Below are 21,985 nucleotides of genomic sequence, written 5' to 3'. Positions count from 1 at the left end.
AATAGTTCCGTTTCAAAGTTTAAAATAACCAGTCATTTTTCTGTGCAGCTTTCGGAATCTGTCAGTGGAATTTACTTCGTACAGGCAAGTGTGAACAAATGTATGGGGAACTGATTAGAAGTTTTGATGGAGATATTCCTGCATTATAGAAATGTGTGAGATCTATTTAGGGTTGGGAAATGGATTGATGATCAAAGGATGCAGTTGTTTGTTAACTACATTAGACTGAGAGCCTTGAAGATTCACAACTTCCATGTGCTGGGAGAAAGGATTGATTAACCAATGCCTATTATTCAAATACTTCAGACAAGTGAATAAGCTACAGGAACATTGAATATGCAGACAGAGACAAGCAGACACCTGTAATCGGAGCTTAAACTTCATGCTTAAATATGAAGGGCTGAACTCATGATTGCAATAAACAAGAATCCATCCTGGGATTCTGTGCAATTTAAGTTCTGCTTTTCAAAAAAATAAAAATAACTATGTGCAATGAAACATTCCTTGGACAGGACAGAGGGATTTTGACTCTGTATTTAACCCCAGACAGTATTTGGGTTGTGAGTGTTTGATGGACAGTGTAGATGAAACTTTACCCTGAAACACTGGAATTTAGCCTCAGAGGTGATTTAATCAAAATGCTTCAGAATAATAATTGATATTGTACATCTCGTGTGTGTCTCAGTGTCAGCTCTGAAACATGTACAGCACAATCTCATCCTGTTTCTATGTCTCTCTCTCTGAAATTAGCTGGTCCATTTCCTAAATTACCACATTTCAGAAGGGCTCCGTTGCCTGTGAAGCAGTTTGTGATACCCAAAGGTTATGAAAAAGTGCTTTAGAAATGCCTGTCGCCAAGCTGCTGTGAGGATGTTCATAGTCAGTGTGTGACTTGGGTCAGACACAGGCCAGATACACCTCTCCAAGTTAAAGGTGGAGAATGGATCTCTCTCCATTTGACCCAGCCTGTCTGAGTTTGAGTTTGTATTTTTCTGTACACATGTGTGTGTGTGTGTGGGGGCGGGGGTTGTATGTGTGGCATTCTTTACGCGGCACTGTAAGTTAATGGTAGCACAGTGGGTAGCACTGCGGCTTCACAGCTCCAGAGTCCCAGGTTCGAATCCCGGCTTGGGTCACAGTCTGTGCGGAGTCTGCACGTTCTCCCCTTGTCTGTGTGGGTTTCCTCTGGGTGCTCCAGTTTCCTCCCTGACGTCCCGAAGGACGTGCTGTTTGGTGAATTGAACATTATGATTTGTCCCTCAGTGTACCCAAACAGGCGCCGGAGATTGGCGACTAGGGGCTTTTCTCAGTAACTTCATTGCAGTGTGTGCCTGTGTATGTGTGTGCCTGTGTGGGTGTGCCTGTGTGTGTGCCTGTGTGTTTGCCTGTGTGTGTGCGTGTGTGTGTTTGCCTGTGTGTGTGCGTGCGTGTGTGTGCCTGTGTGCGTGCGCCTGTGTGTGTGTGCCTGTGTGTCTGAGTGTGCCTGTGTGTGCGCGCCTGTATGTCTGTGCGTGCCTGTGTGTGTGCCTGTGTGTGTGTGTGTCTGTGTGTGTGTCTGTCTGTGTGTGTCTGTGTGTGTGCGCCTGTGTGTGTGTCTGTGTGCCTGTGCGTGTGCCTGTGTGTGAGCCTGTGTGTGTGCCTGTATGTCTGAGAGCCTGTGTGTGTGCCTGTGTGTGCGCATGTGTGTGTATCTGTGTGTGTGCGCATGTGTGTGTGTCTGTGTGTGTGCCTGTGTGTGTGTCTGTGCGTGTGCCTGTGTGCCTGTGTGTGTGTGCCTGTGTGTCTCTGTGTGTGTGTGTGTGTGTCTGTGTGTGCCTATGTGTGTATGAGCCTGTGTGTCTCTGTGTTGAGGTGTATCTCAGTGTGACTTTGTTTAGGACTGATTGAAGAAAATGAGATAGAAAGTTTGATAGAAAGTTTGGCAGCATTGAATTTGTAAACAATAATGACAGAGACAGTGTGAACCCTGAAGAGAGCGCCATACCTAGACCCACTCCCCTATTCCGTCCCTGCCACCCCACCTAACCTGAACATCTTTAGATACTGTGGGCAATTTGGATTGATCACGGCCAACCCACCTCACCTGCACGTCTTTCACGGTGGGAGGAACCCGGAGCACCCGGAGGAAACCCACGCAGACACGGGGAGAACGTGCAGACTCCGCACAGACAGTGACCCAGCCGGGAATCGAACCTGGGACCCGGTAGCTGTGAGGCAGCAGTGCTAACCACTGTACAATCCCGGCTCTGGGTCACTGGCTGTGTGGAGTTTGCACATTCTCCCCGTGTTTGCCTGGGTTTCACCCCCACAACCCACAGATGTGCAGGGCAGGTGGATTGGCCACGCTAAATTTCCCCTGAATTGGAAAAAAATGAACTGGGCTCTGAATTTATTGAAAAAAAATATTTTTATTGGCATTTTCACAATTCTGTGCATTGCGGCTTGTTTACATTTATCAGAGAGTGAAAAGGCTTTCTCTCACGTTTCTTTAATTACAAACTGTTGCCGTTCAATTCGGCGGGTCAGACTCCCCCACCCCCTCCAGCTCCCTCCCCCCCCCCCCAACACCCTTTCCCTAACCGGTCCCCTCTCTCCCCCACAGACCCTCCGTGATGCCCTTCCTGGCCGACCTGGTGTGTGACCCCCTGCTCCTTGTTGACCCCCTTAACCCCCCTTTCTTTTCTCCCTCCATTGGTTTCAGCCGTGTTCTTTCAGTGGATTGGGGGGGGGGGGTTAGCCCCTCTCCATCCCTCTCGGTAGGCGTGGTTTCCCCCTCTCCATCTCTCTCGGTGGGGGGGGGGGGCCCTTCTCCATCCCTCTCGGTGGGGGGGGGAACCCCTCTCCATCTCTCTCGGTGGGGGGGGGGTCCTCCCCTCTCCATCTCTCCCGGTGGGGGGGGGTGTTCCCCCTCTCCATCTCTCTCGGTTGGGGGACGTCCGCCCTCTCCATCCCTTTCGGTGGGGGGGATTCCCCCTCTCCATCTCTCTCGGTGGGGGGGGTTTCCCCCTCTCCATCATTCGCGGTGGGGCGGTGGGTTCCCACTCTCCATCTCACTCGGTGGGGGGCGGGGTACACCCCTCTCCATCTCTCTCGGTGGAGGGTGGTCCCCCCTCACCATTTCTCCCGGTGGGGGTGTTCTCCCTCCCCATCTCTCTCATAGAACATAGAACAAAGAACATTACAACGCAGTACAGGCCCTTCGGCCCTCGATGTTGCGCCGACCTGTGAAACCACTCTAAAGCCCATCTACACTATTCCCTTATCGTCCATATGTCTATCCAATGACCATTTGAATGTCCTTAGTGTTGGCGAGTCCACTACTGTTGCAGGCAGGGCATTCCACACCCTTACTACTCTCTGAGTAAAGAACTTACCTCTGACATCTGTCTTATATCTATCTCCCCTCAATTTAAAGCTATGTCCCCTCGTGTTAGACATCACCATCCGCGGAAAAAGGCTCTCACTGTCCACCCTATACATTCCTCTGATCATCTTGTATTCCTCAATTAAGTCACCTCTTAACCTTCTTCTCTCTAACGAAAACAGCCTCAAGCCCCTCAGCCCTTCCTCAAAATATCTTCCCTCCAGACCAGGCAACATTCTGGTAAATCTCCTCTGCATCCTTTCCAATGCTTCCACATCCTTCCTATAATGCGGCGACCAGAATTGCACCCAATACTCCAAATGCGGCCGCACCAGAGTTTTGTACAGCTGCAATATGACCTCATGCCTCCGAAACTCAGTCCCTCTACCAATAAAAGCTAACACACCATACCCCTTCTTAACAACCCTCTCAAACTGAGTGGCAACTTTCAGGGATCTATGAACATGGTCACCGAGGTCTCTCTGCTCATCCACACTGCCAAGAATCTTACCATTAGCCCTGTACTCTTTCTTCCTGTTATTCCTTCAAAAATGAATCACCTCACACTTTTATAGACATAGACATAGAAAATACAGCACAGAACAGGCCCTTCGGCCCACGATGTTGTGCCGAACCTTTGTCCTAGATTAATCATAGATTATCATTAAATCTACAGTGCATTAAACTCCATTTGCCACCTCTCAACCTAGCGCTGCAGCTTATCTATGTCCCTCTGTAATTTGTAACATCCTTCCGCATCGTCCACAACTCCACCGACTTTAGTGTCATCTGCAAATTTATTCACCCATCCTTCTACGCCCTCCTCCAGGTCATTTATAAAAATGACAAACAGCAGTGGCCCCAAAACAGATCATTTTGGTACACCACTAGTAACTGGACTCCAGTGTGAACATTTCCCATCAACCACCACCTTTTGTCTTCTTCCAGCTAGCCAATTTCTGATCCAAACTGCTAACTCACCCTAAATCTCATGCCTCCGTATTTTCTGCAGTAGCCTACCGTGGGGAACCTTATCAAACGCTTTACTGAAATCCATATACACCACATCAACTGCTTTACCCTCATCCACCTGTTTGGTCACCTTCTCAAAGAACTCAATAAGGTTTGTGAGGCACGACCTACCCTTTACAAAACCGTATTGACTATCTCTAATCAAATTATTCCTTTCCAGATGATTATACATCCTATCTCTTATAAACCTTTACAAGATTTTGCCCACAACAGAAGTAAGGCTCACTGGTCTATAATTGCCGGGGTTGTCTACTTCCCTTCTTGATCACGGGGACAACATTTGCTATCCTCCAGTCTTCTAGCACTATACCTGTAGAGAAAGATGACTTAAAGATCAAGGCCAAAGGATCAGCAATCTCCTCCCCTAGCTTCCCAGAGAATCCTACGATAAATCCCATCCGGCACAGGGGACTTATCCATTTTCACACTAAGCCCTTTTAGTCTAGTAGCCAGAATGTCAGTATTCTCCTCGACAACATTATCTTTTTCCTGTGTAAATACTGACGAAAAATATTCATTTAGCGCCTCTCCTATCTCCTCGGACTCCAAGCACAACTTCCCTCGACTGTCCTTGACTGGCCCTACTCTTACCCCAGTCATTCTTTTATTCCTGACATTTCGATAGAAAGATTATTGGTTATCTTTGATCCTACCTGCCAAAGACTTCTCATGTCCCCTCCTGGCTCTTCTTAGCTCTCTCTTTAGGTCATTCCTAGCTAACTTGTAACTCTCGAGCGCCCCAACGGAACCTTCATGTCTCATCTTTACATAAGCTTCCTTATTCCTCTTGACAAGTGTTTCGACAGCTTTAGTAAACCACAGTTCCCTTGCTCGACCACTTCCTCGCTGCCTGACAGGTACATACTTATCAAGGACACGCAGTAGCTGTTCCTTGAACAAGCTCCACATTTCCATTGTGCCCATCCCCTGCAGTTTTCCTCTCCGTCTCGGTGGGTGGGGGTTCCCCCCTCTCCATCTCTCTCGGACGGGGGTGTCCCCCCTCTGCATCTCTCTCGGTGGGGGGTTCCCCCTCTCCATGTCTCTCGGTGGGGGGGTCCACCCTCTCCATCTCTCTCTCTCTGGGGAGGGGTTCTCCCTCTCCATCTCTCTCGGTGGGGGGGGGGGCGGGGTTCCCCCCTCGCCATCTCTCTCGGTGGGGGTTCCACCCCCTCCATCGCTCTCGGTGGGGGGGGTGTTTCCCCCTCTCCATCTCTCTCGGTGGGGATGTTCCCCTTCTCCATCTCGCTCCATAGGGGGGTGTCCCCTTCTCCATCACTCTCGATGGGTGGGGGGGGTTCCTCCCTCTCGATCTATCTCGGTGGGGGTAGGGGGGGTGATCGCCCTTCTCCACCTCTCTCGGTCTCTGTGTCTCTCCGTCTCTCTCTGCGAATCTGTCAGAACAAAATCCACAATCAGCAGTCGGCCATTTTATGTCAGTTCACGGCGGCCATTTTATGTCACTTCACGGCGGCCATTTTATGTCACTTCACGGTGGCCATTTTATGTCAGTTCACAGTGGCCATTTTATGTCACTTCATGGTGGCCATTTCATGTCTGTTCACGGTGGCCATTTTATTTCAGTTCAGGGTGGCCATTTTATGTCCCTTTGACCAATGTGATATAAAATAGTTACTTTAGAGATATTAGTTACTGTAATGTAGAGATAGGCCAGTCTCATTTTGGTGAGTTCACAGACAAAGGATTTCAGACCGCCTGGCAAAGCAAGGAGGAGGTGTGTCCACCAAAGGAGGAGAAAAAGATGCTGGGTAATAGGGGACAGAGGAAGGGATTGGAAGTGAGCCAATTAGAGTGTATGGATAGGTGAGGAGGGGTAGAGGATGACCTATGGGAATCGGGTATGTGAAACTCGATGCCAGTTGTGTGAGTAGTAGAGATCCCTATGTCCTACAGACTCACTTGATTCCGGAGGTGTACAAAGAAAGATGTGCTTTGTACTTGCTGTGAATTGAGAAAGGCTTGCAAGCCAAATAAAATAACTAATGCTGTACCTGCAAATCCATCACGACTTTTATTGAGGCCAGACTGACGGGTGAAGACTTTTGTATTTTGTCAACTTCACGGTGGCCATTTTAATGTCAGATCATGGTGGCCATTTTATGTCAGGTTACGGTGGCCATTTTACATCAGTTCGCGGTGGCCATTTTATGTCAGATCACAGTGGCCATTTTATGTCAGTTCACGGTGGCCATTTTATGTCGGTTCAGGGTGGCCATTTTACATCAATTTGCGGTGGCCATTAGTATGTCAGTTCACAATGGCCATTTTATGCCTGTTCACGGGAGCCATTGTATGTCAGTTCACAATGGCCAGTTTATGTCAGTTCACGGGGGCCTTTTGATGTCAGTTCACAATGGCTATTTTATGTCAATTCACTGTGGCCATTTTATGCCGGTTCACGGGGGCCATTTTATGTGAGTTCACAATGGCCATTTTATGTCAGTTCACAATGGCCATTTTATGTCAGTTCACAATGGCCATTTTATGTCAGTTCACGCCGGCCATTTTATGTCAGTTCATGGTGGCCATTTTATCTCAGTTCACGGTGGCCATTTTATGTCGAATCACAGTGGCCATTTTATTTCAGTTCACAGTGGCCATTTAATGTCAGTTCACGGGGCCATTGTATGTCAGTTCACAATGGCCATTTTATGTGAGTTCACGGTGGCCATTCTATGTCAGTTCACGGTGATCATTTTATGCCGGTTGACGGGGGCCATTTTATGGCAGTTCGCAATGGCCATTTGATGTCAGTTCACGGTGGCCATTGTATGTCAGTTCACGGCGGACATTTTATAACAGTTCACGGTGGCCATTTTATGTCGGTTCACGGTGGACATTTTATATCAGTTCCCGGTGGCAATTTCATGTCAGTTCACGGTGGCCATTTTATGTCAGTTCACGGTGGCCATTTTATGTCAGTTTACGGTGGCCATTTTACATCAGTTCGCGGTGGCCAGTTTATGTCAGTTCACAGTGGCCATTTTATGTCAGTTCACGGTGGCCATTTTATGTCGGTTCATGGTGGCCATTTTACATCAGTTCGCGGTGGCCATTAGAATGTCAGTTCACAATGGCCATTTTATGTCAGTTCACGGTGCCATTGTATGTCAGTTCACAATGGCCAGTTTATGTCAGTTCACGGGGGCCTTTTAATGTCAGTTCACAATGGCCATTTTATGTCAGTTAACGGAGGCCAATTTATCTCAGTTCACAATGGCCATTTTATGTCAGTTCACAATGGCCATTTTATGTCAGTTCACGGTGGCCATTTTATGTCAGTTCACGGTGGTCATTTTATGTCGTTTGACGGGGCCCATTATTATGGCAGTTCGCAATGGCCATTTTATGTCAGTTCACGGTGGCCATTGTATGTCAGTTCACGGTGGTCATTTTATGTCTGTTGACGGGGCCATTTTATGTCAGTTCGCAATGGCCATTTGATGTTAGTTCACGGTGGCCATTGTTTGTCAGTTCACGGCGGCCATTTTATGTCAGGTCACGGTGGCCAGTTTATGTCAGCTCACGGTGGCCATTTTATGTCGGTTCACGGAGGCCATTTCATGTCGGTTCACGGTGGCCATTTTACATCTGTTCGCGGTGGCCATTAGACTGCCAGTTCACAATGGCCATTTTATGTCAGTTCACGGGGGCCATTGTATGTCAGTTCACAATGGCCAGTTTATGTCAGTTCACGGGGGCCTTTTAATGTCAGTTCACAATGGCCATTTTATGTAAGTTAACGCTGGCCAATTTATGTCAGTTCACAATGGCCATTTTATGTCAGTTCACAATGGCCATTTTATGTCAGTTCACGGTGGCCATTTTATGTCAGTTCACGGTGGCTATTGTATCTCAGTTCACGGTGGCCATTTTATATCGATTCATGGGGACCATTTTATGTCAGTTCATGGAGGCCATTTTATGTCAGTTCACGGGGGCCATTGTATGTCAGTTCACAATGGCCATTTTATGATAGTTCACGCTGGCCATTTTATGTCAGTTCACGGTGGTCATTTTATGTTGGTTGACGGGGGCCATTTTATGGCAGTTCGCAATGACCATTTGATGTCAGTTCACGGTGGCCATTGTATGTCAGTTCACGGTGGCCATTTTATGTCAGGTCACGGTGGCCATTTTATGTCAGTTCACGGTGGTCATTTTATGTTGGTTGACGGGGGCCATTTTATGGCAGTTCGCAATGGCCATTTGATGTCAGTTCACTGTGGCCATTGTATATCAGTTCACGGCGGCCATTTTATGTCAGGTCACGGTGGCCATTTTATGTCAGCTCACGGCAGCCATTTTATGTCAGTTCACGGCGGCCATTTTATGTCAGCTCACGGCGGCCATTTCATGTTAGTTCATGGGGACCATTTTATATCAGTTCACGGTGGCCATTGTATGTCAGTTCACGGTGGCCATTTTATGTCAGGTCACGGTGGCCATTTTATGTCAGTTCACGGTGGCCATTTTATGTTGGTTGACCGGGGCCATTTTATGGCAGTTCACTGTGGCCATTGTATATCAGTTCACGGCGGCCATTTTATGTCAGGTCACGGTGGCCATTTTATGTCAGCTCACGGCAGCCATTTTATGTCAGTTCACGGCGGCCATTTTATATCAGCTCACGGCGGCCATTTCATGTTAGTTCATGGGGACCATTTTATATCAGTTCACGGTGGCCATTATATGTCAGCTCACGGTGGCCATTTTATGTCAGTTCACGGCGGCCATTTTATGTCAGGTCACGGTGGCCAGTTTATGTCAGCTCACGATGGCCATTTTATGTCGGTTCACGGTGGCCATTTCATGTCGGTTCACGGTGGCCATTTTACATCTGTTCGCGGTGGCCATTAGACTGCCAGTTCACAATGGCCATTTTGTGTCAGTTCGCGGGGGCCATTGTATGTCAGTTCACAATGGCCATTTTATGTCAGTTAACGGTGGCCAATTTATGTCAGTTCACAACGGCCATTTTATGTCAGTTCACAATGCCCATTTTATGTCAGTTCACTGCGGCCATTTTATGTCAGTTCACGGTGGCTATTTTATGTTGGTTCACGGTGGCCATTTTACATCAGTTCGCGATGTCCGTGAACTGACATTGTATGTCAGTTCACAATGGCCATTGTATGTCAGTTCACATGGGCCATTGTATGTCAGTTCACGGTGGCCATTTTATGTCAGTTCACGGTGGCCATTTTATGTCAGTTCACGGTGGCTATTGTATCTCAGTTCACGGTGGCCATTTTATATCGATTCATGGGGACCATTTTATGTCAGTTCATGGAGGCCATTTTATGTCAGTTCACGGGGGCCATTGTATGTCAGTTCACAATGGCCATTTTATGATAGTTCACGCTGGCCATTTTATGTCAGTTCACGGTGGTCATTTTATGTTGGTTGACGGGGGCCATTTTATGGCAGTTCGCAATGACCATTTGATGTCAGTTCACGGTGGCCATTGTATGTCAGTTCACGGTGGCCATTTTATGTCAGGTCACGGTGGCCATTTTATGTCAGTTCACGGTGGTCATTTTATGTTGGTTGACGGGGGCCATTTTATGGCAGTTCGCAATGGCCATTTGATGTCAGTTCACTGTGGCCATTGTATATCAGTTCACGGCGGCCATTTTATGTCAGGTCACGGTGGCCATTTTATGTCAGCTCACGGCAGCCATTTTATGTCAGTTCACGGCGGCCATTTTATGTCAGCTCACGGCGGCCATTTCATGTTAGTTCATGGGGACCATTTTATATCAGTTCACGGTGGCCATTGTATGTCAGTTCACGGTGGCCATTTTATGTCAGGTCACGGTGGCCATTTTATGTCAGTTCACGGTGGCCATTTTATGTTGGTTGACCGGGGCCATTTTATGGCAGTTCACTGTGGCCATTGTATATCAGTTCACGGCGGCCATTTTATGTCAGGTCACGGTGGCCATTTTATGTCAGCTCACGGCAGCCATTTTATGTCAGTTCACGGCGGCCATTTTATATCAGCTCACGGCGGCCATTTCATGTTAGTTCATGGGGACCATTTTATATCAGTTCACGGTGGCCATTATATGTCAGCTCACGGTGGCCATTTTATGTCAGTTCACGGCGGCCATTTTATGTCAGGTCACGGTGGCCAGTTTATGTCAGCTCACGGTGGCCATTTTATGTCGGTTCACGGTGGCCATTTCATGTCGGTTCACGGTGGCCATTTTACATCTGTTCGCGGTGGCCATTAGACTGCCAGTTTACAATGGCCATTTTGTGTCAGTTCGCGGGGGCCATTGTATGTCAGTTCACAATGGCCATTTTATGTCAGTTAACGGTGGCCAATTTATGTCAGTTCACAACGGCCATTTTATGTCAGTTCACAATGCCCATTTTATGTCAGTTCACTGCGGCCATTTTATGTCAGTTCACGGTGGCTATTTTATGTTGGTTCACGGTGGCCATTTTACATCAGTTTGCGATGTCCGTTAACTGACATTGTATGTCAGTTCACAATGGCCATTGTATGTCAGTTCACATGGGCCATTGTATGTCAGTTCACGGTGGCCATTTTATGTCAGCTCACGGCAGCCATTTTATGTCAGTTCACGGCGGCCATTTTATATCAGCTCACGGCGGCCATTTCATGTTAGTTCATGGGGACCATTTTATATCAGTTCACGGTGGCCATTATATGTCAGCTCACGGTGGCCATTTTATGTCAGTTCACGGCGGCCATTTTATGTCAGGTCACGGTGGCCAGTTTATGTCAGCTCACGATGGCCATTTTATGTCGGTTCACGGTGGCCATTTCATGTCGGTTCACGGTGGCCATTTTACATCTGTTCGCGGTGGCCATTAGACTGCCAGTTCACAATGGCCATTTTGTGTCAGTTCGCGGGGGCCATTGTATGTCAGTTCACAATGGCCATTTTATGTCAGTTAACGGTGGCCAATTTATGTCAGTTCACAACGGCCATTTTATGTCAGTTCACAATGCCCATTTTATGTCAGTTCACTGCGGCCATTTTATGTCAGTTCACGGTGGCTATTTTATGTTGGTTCACGGTGGCCATTTTACATCAGTTCGCGATGTCCGTGAACTGACATTGTATGTCAGTTCACAATGGCCATTGTATGTCAGTTCACATGGGCCATTGTATGTCAGTTCACGGTGGCCATTTTATGTCAGTTCGTGGTGCCCATTAGTCTGTCAGTTCACAATGGCCATTTTATGTCAGTTGACGGGGGCCATTGTATGTCAGTTCACAATGGCCAGCTGATGCCAGTTCACGGGGGACTTTTAATGCCAGTACACAATGGCCATTTTATGTCAGTTAACGGTGGCCATTTTATGGCAGTTCACAATGGCCATTTTATGCCTGTTCACGGGAGCCATTGTATGTCAGTTCACAATGGCCAGTTTATGTCAGTTCACGGGGGCCTTTTGATGTCAGTTCACAATGGCTATTTTATGTCAATTCACTGTGGCCATTTTATGCCGGTTCACGGGGGCCATTTTATGTGAGTTCACAATGGCCATTTTATGTCAGTTCACAATGGCCATTTTATGTCAGTTCACAATGGCCATTTTATGTCAGTTCACGCCGGCCATTTTATGTCAGTTCACGGTGGCCATTTTATCTCAGTTCACGGTGGCCATTTTATGTCGAATCACGGTGGCGATTTTATTTCAGTTCACAGTGGCCATTTTATGTCAGTTCACGGGGCCATTGTATGTCAGTTCACAATGGCCATTTTATGTGAGTTCACGGTGGCCATTCTATGTCAGTTCACGGTGATCATTTTATGCCGGTTGACGGGGGCCATTTTATGGCAGTTCGCAATGGCCATTTGATGTCAGTTCCCGGTGGCAATTTCATGTCAGTTCACGGTGGCCATTTTATGTCAGTTCACGGTGGCCATTTTATGTCAGTTTACGGTGGCCATTTTACATCAGTTCGCGGTGGCCAGTTTATGTCAGTTCACAGTGGCCATTTTATGTCAGTTCACGGTGGCCATTTTATGTCGGTTCACGGTGGCCATTTTACATCAGTTCGCGGTGGCCATTAGAATGTCAGTTCACAATGGCCATTTTATGTCAGTTCACGGTGCCATTGTATGTCAGTTCACAATGGCCAGTTTATGTCAGTTCACGGGGGCCTTTTAATGTCAGTTCACAATGGCCATTTTATGTCAGTTAACGGAGGCCAATTTATCTCAGTTCACAATGGCCATTTTATGTCAGTTCACAATGGCCATTTTATGTCAGTTCACGGTGGCCATTTTACGTCAGTTCACGGTGGTCATTTTATGTCGTTTGACGGTGCCCATTTTATGGCAGTTCGCAATGGCCATTTTATGTCAGTTCACGGTGGCCATTGTATGTCAGTTCACGGCGGCCATTTTATGTCAGGTCACGGTGGCCATTTTATGTCAGTTCACGGTGGTCATTTTATGTCTGTTGACGGGGCCATTTTATGTCAGTTCGCAATGGCCATTTGATGTCAGTTCACGGTGGCCATTGTTTGTCAGTTCACGGCGGCCATTTTATGTCAGGTCACGGTGGCCAGTTTATGTCAGCTCACGGTGGCCATTTTATGTCGGTTCACGGTGGCCATTTCATGTCGGTTCACGGTGGCCATTTTACATCTGTTCGCGGTGGCCATTAGACTGCCAGTTCACAATGGCCATTTTATGTCAGTTCACGGGGGCCATTGTATGTCAGTTCACAATGGTCAGTTTATGTCAGTTCACGGGGGCCTTTTAATGTCAGTTCACAATGGCCATTTTATGTAAGTTAACGCTGGCCAATTTATGTCAGTTCACAATGGCCATTTTATGTCAGTTCACAATGGCCATTTTATGTCAGTTCACAGTGGCCATTTTATGTCAGTTCACGTTGGCTATTGTATCTCAGTTCACGGTGGCCATTTTATATCGATTCATGGGGACCATTTTATGTCAGTTCATGGAGGCCATTTTATGTCAGTTCACGGGGGCCATTGTATGTCAGTTCACAATGGCCATTTTATGATAGTTCACGCTGGCCATTTTATGTCAGTTCACGGTGGTCATTTTATGTTGGTTGACGGGGGCCATTTTATGGCAGTTCGCAATGACCATTTGATGTCAGTTCACGGTGGCCATTGTATGTCAGTTCACGGTGGCCATTTTATGTCAGGTCACGGTGGCCATTTTATGTCAGTTCACGGTGGTCATTTTATGTTGGTTGACGGGGGCCATTTTATGGCAGTTCGCAATGGCCATTTGATGTCAGTTCACTGTGGCCATTGTATATCAGTTCACGGCGGCCATTTTATGTCAGGTCACGGTGGCCATTTTATGTCAGCTCACGGCAGCCATTTTATGTCAGTTCACGGCGGCCATTTTATGTCAGCTCACGGCGGCCATTTCCTGTTAGTTCATGGGGACCATTTTATATCAGTTCACGGTGGCCATTGTATGTCAGTTCACGGTGGCCATTTTATGTCAGGTCACGGTGGCCATTTTATGTCAGTTCGCGGTGGCCATTTTATGTTGGTTGGCCGGGGCCATTTTATGGCAGTTCACTGTGGCCATTGTATATCAGTTCACGGCGGCCATTTTATGTCAGGTCACGGTGGCCATTTTATGTCAGCTCACGGTGGCCATTTTATGTCAGTTCACGGCGGCCATTTTATATCAGCTCACGGCGGCCATTTCATGTTAGTTCATGGGGACCATTTTATATCAGTTCACGGTGGCCATTATATGTCAGCTCACGGTGGCCATTTTATGTCAGTTCACGGCGGCCATTTTATGTCAGGTCACGGTGGCCAGTTTATGTCAGCTCACGGTGGCCATTTTATGTCGGTTCACGGCGGCCATTTCATGTCGGTTCACGGTGGCCATTTTACATCAGTTCGCGATGTCCGTGAACTGACATTATATGTCAGTTCACAATGGCCATTGTATGTCAGTTCACATGGGCCAGTGTATGTCAGTTCACGGTGGCCATTTTATGTCAGTTCGTGGTGCCCATTAGTCTGTCTGTTCACAATGGCCATTTTATGTCAGTTGACGGGGGCCATTGTATGTCAGTTCACAATGGCCAGCTGATGCCAGTTCACGGGGGACTTTTAATGCCAGTACACAATGGCCATTTTATGTCAGTTAACGGTGGCCATTTTATGGCAGTTCACAATGGCCATTTTATCTCAATTCACGGTGGCCATTTTATGTCGATTCATGGTGACCATTTTATGTCAGTTCACGGTGGCCATTTTATGTCAGTTCACGGGGTCCATTGTATGTCAGTTCACAATGGCCATTTTATGTCAGTTCACGGTGGCCATTTTATGTCAGTTCATGGTGGTCATTTTATGTCGGTTGACGGGGGCCATTTTATGGCAGTTCGCAATGCCATTTGATGTCAGTTAACGGTGGCCATTGTATGTCAGTTCACGGTGGCCATTTTATGTCAGGTCACGGTGGCCATTTTATGTCAGTTCACGGTGGTCATTTTATGTTGGTTGACGGGGGCCATTTTATGGCAGTTCGCAATGGCCATTTGATGTCAGTTCACTGTGGCCATTGTATATCAGTTCACGGCGGCCATTTTATGTCAGGTCACGGTGGCCATTTTATGTCAGCTCACGGCAGCCATTTTATGTCAGTTCACGGCGGCCATTTTATGTCAGCTCACGGCGGCCATTTCCTGTTAGTTCATGGGGACCATTTTATATCAGTTCACGGTGGCCATTGTATGTCAGTTCACGGTGGCCATTTTATGTCAGGTCACGGTGGCCATTTTATGTCAGTTCGCGGTGGCCATTTTATGTTGGTTGACCGGGGCCATTTTATGGCAGTTCACTGTGGCCATTGTATATCAGTTCACGGCGGCCATTTTATGTCAGGTCACGGTGGCCATTGTATGTCAGCTCACGGTGGCCATTTTATGTCAGTTCACGGCGGCCATTTTATATCAGCTCACGGCGGCCATTTCATGTTAGTTCATGGGGACCATTTTATATCAGTTCACGGTGGCCATTATATGTCAGCTCACGGTGGCCATTTTATGTCAGTTCACGGCGGCCATTTTATGTCAGGTCACGGTGGCCAGTTTATGTCAGCTCACGGTGGCCATTTTATGTCGGTTCACGGCGGCCATTTCATGTCGGTTCACGGTGGCCATTTTACATCAGTTCGCGATGTCCGTGAACTGACATTATATGTCAGTTCACAATGGCCATTGTATGTCAGTTCACATGGGCCAGTGTATGTCAGTTCACGGTGGCCATTTTATGTCAGTTCGTGGTGCCCATTAGTCTGTCAGTTCACAATGGCCATTTTATGTCAGTTGACGGGGGCCATTGTATGTCAGTTCACAATGGCCAGCTGATGCCAGTTCACGGGGGACTTTTAATGCCAGTACACAATGGCCTTTTTATGTCAGTTAACGGTGGCCATTTTATGGCAGTTCACAATGGCCATTTTATCTCAATTCACGGTGGCCATTTTATGTCGATTCATGGTGACCATTTTATGTCAGTTCACGGTGGCCATTTTATGTCAGTTCACGGGGTCCATTGTATGTCAGTTCACAATGGCCATTTTATGTCAGTTCACGGTGGCCATTTTATGTCAGTTCATGGTGGTCATTTTATGTCGGTTGACGGGGGCCATTTTATGGCAGTTCGCAATGCCATTTGATGTCAGTTCACGGAGGCTATTGTATATCAGTTCACGGCGGCCATTTTATGTCAGGTCACGGTGGCCATTTCATGTCAGTTCACGGTGGTCATTTTATGTCGGTTGACGTGGGCCATTTCATGGCAGTTCGCAATGGCCTTTTGATGTCAGCTCACGGTGGCCATTGTATGTCAGTTCACGGCGGCAATTTTATGTCAGGCCACGGTGGCCATTTTATGTCAGCTCACGGCAGCCATTTTATGTCAGCTCACGGCGGCCATTTCATGTTAGTTCATGGGGACCATTTTATAGCAGTTCACTGTGGCCATTTTATGTCAGCTCACTGTGGCCATTTTATGACTGTTCACGGTGGCTATTTTATGTCAGCTCACGGTGGCCATTGTATGTCAGTTCACGGCGGCAATTTTATGTCAGGCCACGGTGGCCATTTTATGTCAGCTCACGGCAGCCATTTTATGTCAGCTCACGGCGGCCATTTCATGTTAGTTCATGGGGACCATTTTATAGCAGTTCACTGTGGCCATTTTATGTCAGCTCACTGTGGCCATTTTATGACAGTTCACGGTGGCTATTTTATGTCAGTTTACGGTGGCCATTGTACATCAGTTCGCGGTGGCCATTTTATGTCAGATCACAGTGGCCATTTTATGTCCGTTCACGGTGGCCATTTTATGTCGGTTCAGGGTGGCCATTTTACATCAGTTTGCGATGTCCAGTAGTATGACAGTTCACAATGGCCATTGTATGTCAGTTCACGGGGGCCATTGTATGTCAGTTCACGGTGGCCATTGTACATCAGTTCGCGGTGGCCATTTTATGTCAGATCACAGTGGCCATTTTATGTCCGTTCACGGTGGCCATTTTATGTCGGTTCAGGGTGGCCATTTTACATCAGTTTGCGATGTCCAGTAGTATGACAGTTCACAATGGCCATTGTATGTCAGTTCACGGGGGCCATTGTATGTCAGTTCACGGTGGCCATTGTACATCAGTTCGCGGTGGCCATTTTATGTCAGATCACAGTGGCCATTTTATGTCCGTTCACGGTGGCCATTTTATGTCGGTTCAGGGTGGCCATTTTACATCAGTTTGCGATGTCCAGTAGTATGTCAGTTCACAATGGCCATTGTATGTCAGTTCACGGGGGCCATTGTATGTCAGTTCACGGTGGCCATTTTATGTCAGTTCACGGGGGCCATTGTATGTCAGTTCGCGGTGGCCATTAGTCTGTCAGTTCACAATGGCCATTTTATGTCAGTTCAAGGGGGCCATTGTATATCAGTTCACAATGGCCAGTTTATGTCAGTTCACGGGGGCCTTTTAATGTCAGTACACAATGGCCATTTTATGTCAGTTAACGGTGGCCATTTTATGTCACTTCACACAGGCCATTTTATTTCAGTTCACGGCGGCCATTTTATGTCAGTTCACGGTAGCCATTTTATCTCAGTTCACGGTGGCCATTTTATGTCGATTCACGGGCACCATTTTATGTCAGTTCACGGTGGCCATTTTATGTCAGTTCGTCGTGCCCATTAATCTGTCAGTTCACAATGGTCATTTTATGTCAGTTCACGGTTGCCATTGTATGTCAGTTCACAATGTCCAGTTTATGTCAGTTCACGGGGTCCTTTTAATGTCAGCACACAATGGCCATTTTATGTCAGTTAACTGTGGCCATTTTATGGCAGTTCACAATGGCCATTTTATGTCAGTTCACAATGGCCATTTTATGTCAGTTCACGGCGGCCATTTTATGACAGTTCACGGTGGCCATTTTATCTCAATTCACGGTGGCCTTTTTATGTCGATTGATGGTGACCATTTTATGTTAGTTCACGGGGCCCATTGTATGTCAGTTCACAATGGCCATTTTATGTCAGTTCACGGTGGCCATTTTATGTCAGTTCACGGTGGTCATTTTATGTCGGTTGATGGGCCCATTTTATGGCAGTTGGCAATGGCCATTTGATGTCAGTTCATGGTGGCCATTGTATGTCAGTTCACTGTGGCCATTTTATGTCAGGTCATGGTGGCCATTTTATGTCAGTTCACGGTTGCCATTTTATGTCGGTTGACGGGGGCCATTTTATGGCAGTTCGCAATGGCCATTTGATGTCAGTTCACGGTGGCCATTGTATGTCAGTTCACGGCGGCCATTTTATGTCAGGTCACGGTGGCCATTTTACATCTGTTCGCGGTGGCCATTAGACTGCCAGTTCACAATGGCCATTTTATGTCTGTTCACGGGGGCCATTGTATTTCAGTTCACAATGGCCAGTTTATGTCAGTTAACGGTGGCCAATTTATGTCAGTTCACAATGGCCATTTTATGTCAGTTCACAATGGCCATTTTATGTCAGTTCACGGCAGCCATTTTATGTCAGTTCACGGTGGCTATTTTATCTCAGTTCACGGTGGCCATTTTATGTCTTTTCACGGGGACCATTTTATGTCAGTTCACGGGGGCCATTTTATGTCAGTTCACGGGGGCCATTGTATGTCAGTTCACAATGGCCATTTTATGTCAGTTCACGCTGGCCATTTTATGTCAGTTCACGGTGGTCATTTTATGTCGGTTGACGGGGGCCATTTTATGGCAGTTCGCAATGAACATTTGATGTCAGTTCACGGTGGCCATTGTATGTCAGTTCACGGTGGTCATTTTATGTTGGTTGACGGGGGCCATTTTATGGCAGTTCGCAATGGCCATTTGATGTCAGTTCACTGTGGCCATTGTATATCAGTTCACGGCGGCCATTTTATGACAGGTCACGGTGGCCATTTTATGTCAGCTCACGGCAGCCATTTTATGTCAGTTCACGGGGGCCATTTTATATCAGTTCACGGTGGCCATTTTATGACAGCTCACGGTAGCCATTTTATGACAGTTCACGGTGGCCATTTTATGTCAGTTTATGGAGACCATTTTACATCAGTTCGCGGTGGCCATTTTATGTCAGATCACAGTGGCCATTTTATGTCAGTTCACGGTGGCCATTTTATGTCGGTTCACGGTGGCCAATTTACATCAGTTTGCGATGTCCATTAGTATGTCAGTTCACAATGGGCATCATATGTCAGTTCACATGGGCCATTGTATGTCAGTTCACGGTGGCCATTTTATGTCAGTTCGCGGTGCCCATTAGTCTGTCAGTTCAAAATGGCCAGCTTATGTCAGTTCACGGGGGGCTTTTAATGCCAGTACACAATGGCCATTTTATGTCAGTTCACGGTGGCTATTTTATCTCAGTTCTCGGTGGCCATTTTATGTCGATTCACGGGGACCATTTTATGTCAGTTCACGGAGGCCATTTTATGTCAGTTCACGGGGGCCATTGTATGTCAGTTCACAATGGCCATTTTATGTCAGTTCACGCTGGCCATTTTATGTCAGTTCACGGTGGTCATTTTATGTCGGTTGACGGGGGCCATTTTATGGCAGTTCGCAATGACCATTTGATGTCAGTTCGTGGTGGCCATTGTATGTCAGTTCACGGTGGCCATTTTATGTCAGGTCACGGTGGCCATTTTATGTCAGTTCACGGTGGTCATTTTATGTTGGTTGACGGGGGCCATTTTATGGCAGTTCGCAATGGCCATTTGATGTCAGTTCACGGTGGCCATTGTATGTCAGTTCACGGTGGCCATTTTATGTCAGGTCACGGTGGCCATTTTATGTCAGTTCACGGTGGTCATTTTATGTTGGATGACGGGGGCCATTTTATGGCAGTTCGCAAAGGCCATTTGATGTCAGTTCACTGTGGCCATTGGATATCAGTTCACGGCGGCCATTTTATGACAGGTCACGGTGGCCATTTTATGTCAGCTCACGGCAGCCATTTTATGTCAGTTCACGGGGGCCATTTTATGTCAGCTCACGGCGGCCATTTCATGTTAGTTCATGGGGACCATTTTATATCAGTTCACGGTGGCCATTTTATGACAGCTCACGGTAGCCATTTCATGACAGTTCACGGTGGCCATTTTATGTCAGTTTATGGAGACCATTTTACATCAGTTCGCGGTGGCCATTTTATGTCAGATCACAGTGGCCATTTTATGTCAGTTCACGGTGGCCATTTTATGTCGGTTCACGGTGGCCAATTTACATCAGTTTGCGATGTCCATTAGTATGTCAGTTCACAATGGGCATTGTATGTCAGTTCACATGGGCCATTGTATGTCAGTTCACGGTGGCCATTTTATGTCAGTTCGCGGTGCCCATTAGTCTGTCAGTTCACAATGGCCATTTTATGACAGTTCACGGTGGCCATTTTATCTCAATTCACGGTGGCCATTTTATGTGGATTCATGGTGACCATTTTATGTCAGTTCACGGTGGCCATTTTATATCAGTTCACATGGGCCATTGTATGTCAGTTCACGGTGGCCATTTTATGTCAGTTCGCGGTGCCCATTAGTCTGACAGTTCACAATGGCCATTTTATGTCAGTTCACGGGGGCCATTGTATGTCAGTACACTATGGCCATTTTAAGTCAGTTCACAGTGGCCATTTTATGGCAGTTTACAATGGCCATTTTATGTCAGTTCACAATGGCCATTTTATGTCAGTTCAAGGCGGCCAGTTTATGACAGTTCACGGTGGCCATTTTATCTCAATTCACGGTGGCCATTTTATGTCGATTCATGGTGACCATTTTATGTCAGTTCACGGTGTCCATTTTATGTCAGTTCACGGGTGCCATTGTATGTCAGTTCACAATGGCCATTTTATGTCAGTTCACGGTGGCCATTTTATGTCAGTTCACGGTGGTCATTTTATGTCGATTGACGGGGGCCATTTTATGGCAGTTCTCAATGGCCATTTGATGTCATTTCACGGTGGCCATTGTATGTCAGTTCACGGCGGCCATTTTATGTCAGGTCACGGTGGCCATTTTATGTCAGTTCACGGTAGCCTTGTATGTCAGTTCACGGAGGCCATTTTATGTCAGGTCACGGTGGCCATTTTGTGTCAGCTCACGGCAGCCATTTTATGTCAGTTCACGGGGGCCATTTTATGTAAGCTCACGGCGGCCATTTCATGTTAGTTCATGGGTACCATTTTATAGCAGTTCACGGTGCCCATTTTATGTCAGCTCACGGTGGCCATTTTAAGACAGTTCACGGTGGCCATTTTATGTCAGTTAACGGTGGCCATTGTACATCAGTTCACGGTGGCCATTTTATGTCAGATCACAGTGGCCATTTTATGTCAGTTCACGGTGGCCATTTTATGTCGGTTCACGGTGGCCATTTTACATCAGTTCGTGATGTCCATTAGTATGTCAGTTCAAAATGGCCATTGTATGTCAGTTCACGGGGGCCATTGAATGTCAGTTCACGGTGGCCATTTTATGTCAGTTCACGGGGGCCATTGTATGTCAGTTCGCGGTGGTCATTAGTCTGTCAGTTCACAATGGCCATTTTATGTCAGTTCACGGAGGCCATTGTATGTCAGTTCACAATGGCCAGTTTATGTCAGTTCATGGGGGCCTTTTAATGTCAGTACACAATGGCCATTTTATGTCAGTTAACGGTGGCCATTTTATGTCAGTTCACAATGGCCATTTTATGTCAGTTCACAATGGCCATTTTATGTCAGTTCACGGCGGCCATTTTATGTCAGTTTACGGTGGCCATTTGACTCAGTTCACGGTCGCCATTTTATGTCGATTCACGGGGACCATTTTATGTCAGTTCACGGTGGCCATTTTATGTCAGTTCACGGGGGCCATTGTATGTCAGTTCACAATGGCAAATTTATGTCAGTTCACGGTGGCCATTTTATGTCAGTTCACGGTGGTCATTTTATGTCGGTTGACGGGGCCATTTTATGGCAGTTCGCAATGGCCATTTGATGTCAGTTCACGGTGGCCATTGTA

This window comes from Scyliorhinus torazame, chromosome 20 (genome assembly GCF_047496885.1).
Source record: "Scyliorhinus torazame isolate Kashiwa2021f chromosome 20, sScyTor2.1, whole genome shotgun sequence".
In the NCBI taxonomy this organism is placed as follows: Eukaryota; Metazoa; Chordata; class Chondrichthyes; order Carcharhiniformes; family Scyliorhinidae; genus Scyliorhinus; species Scyliorhinus torazame.
Note: the sequence above shows the minus strand (reverse complement) of the source record.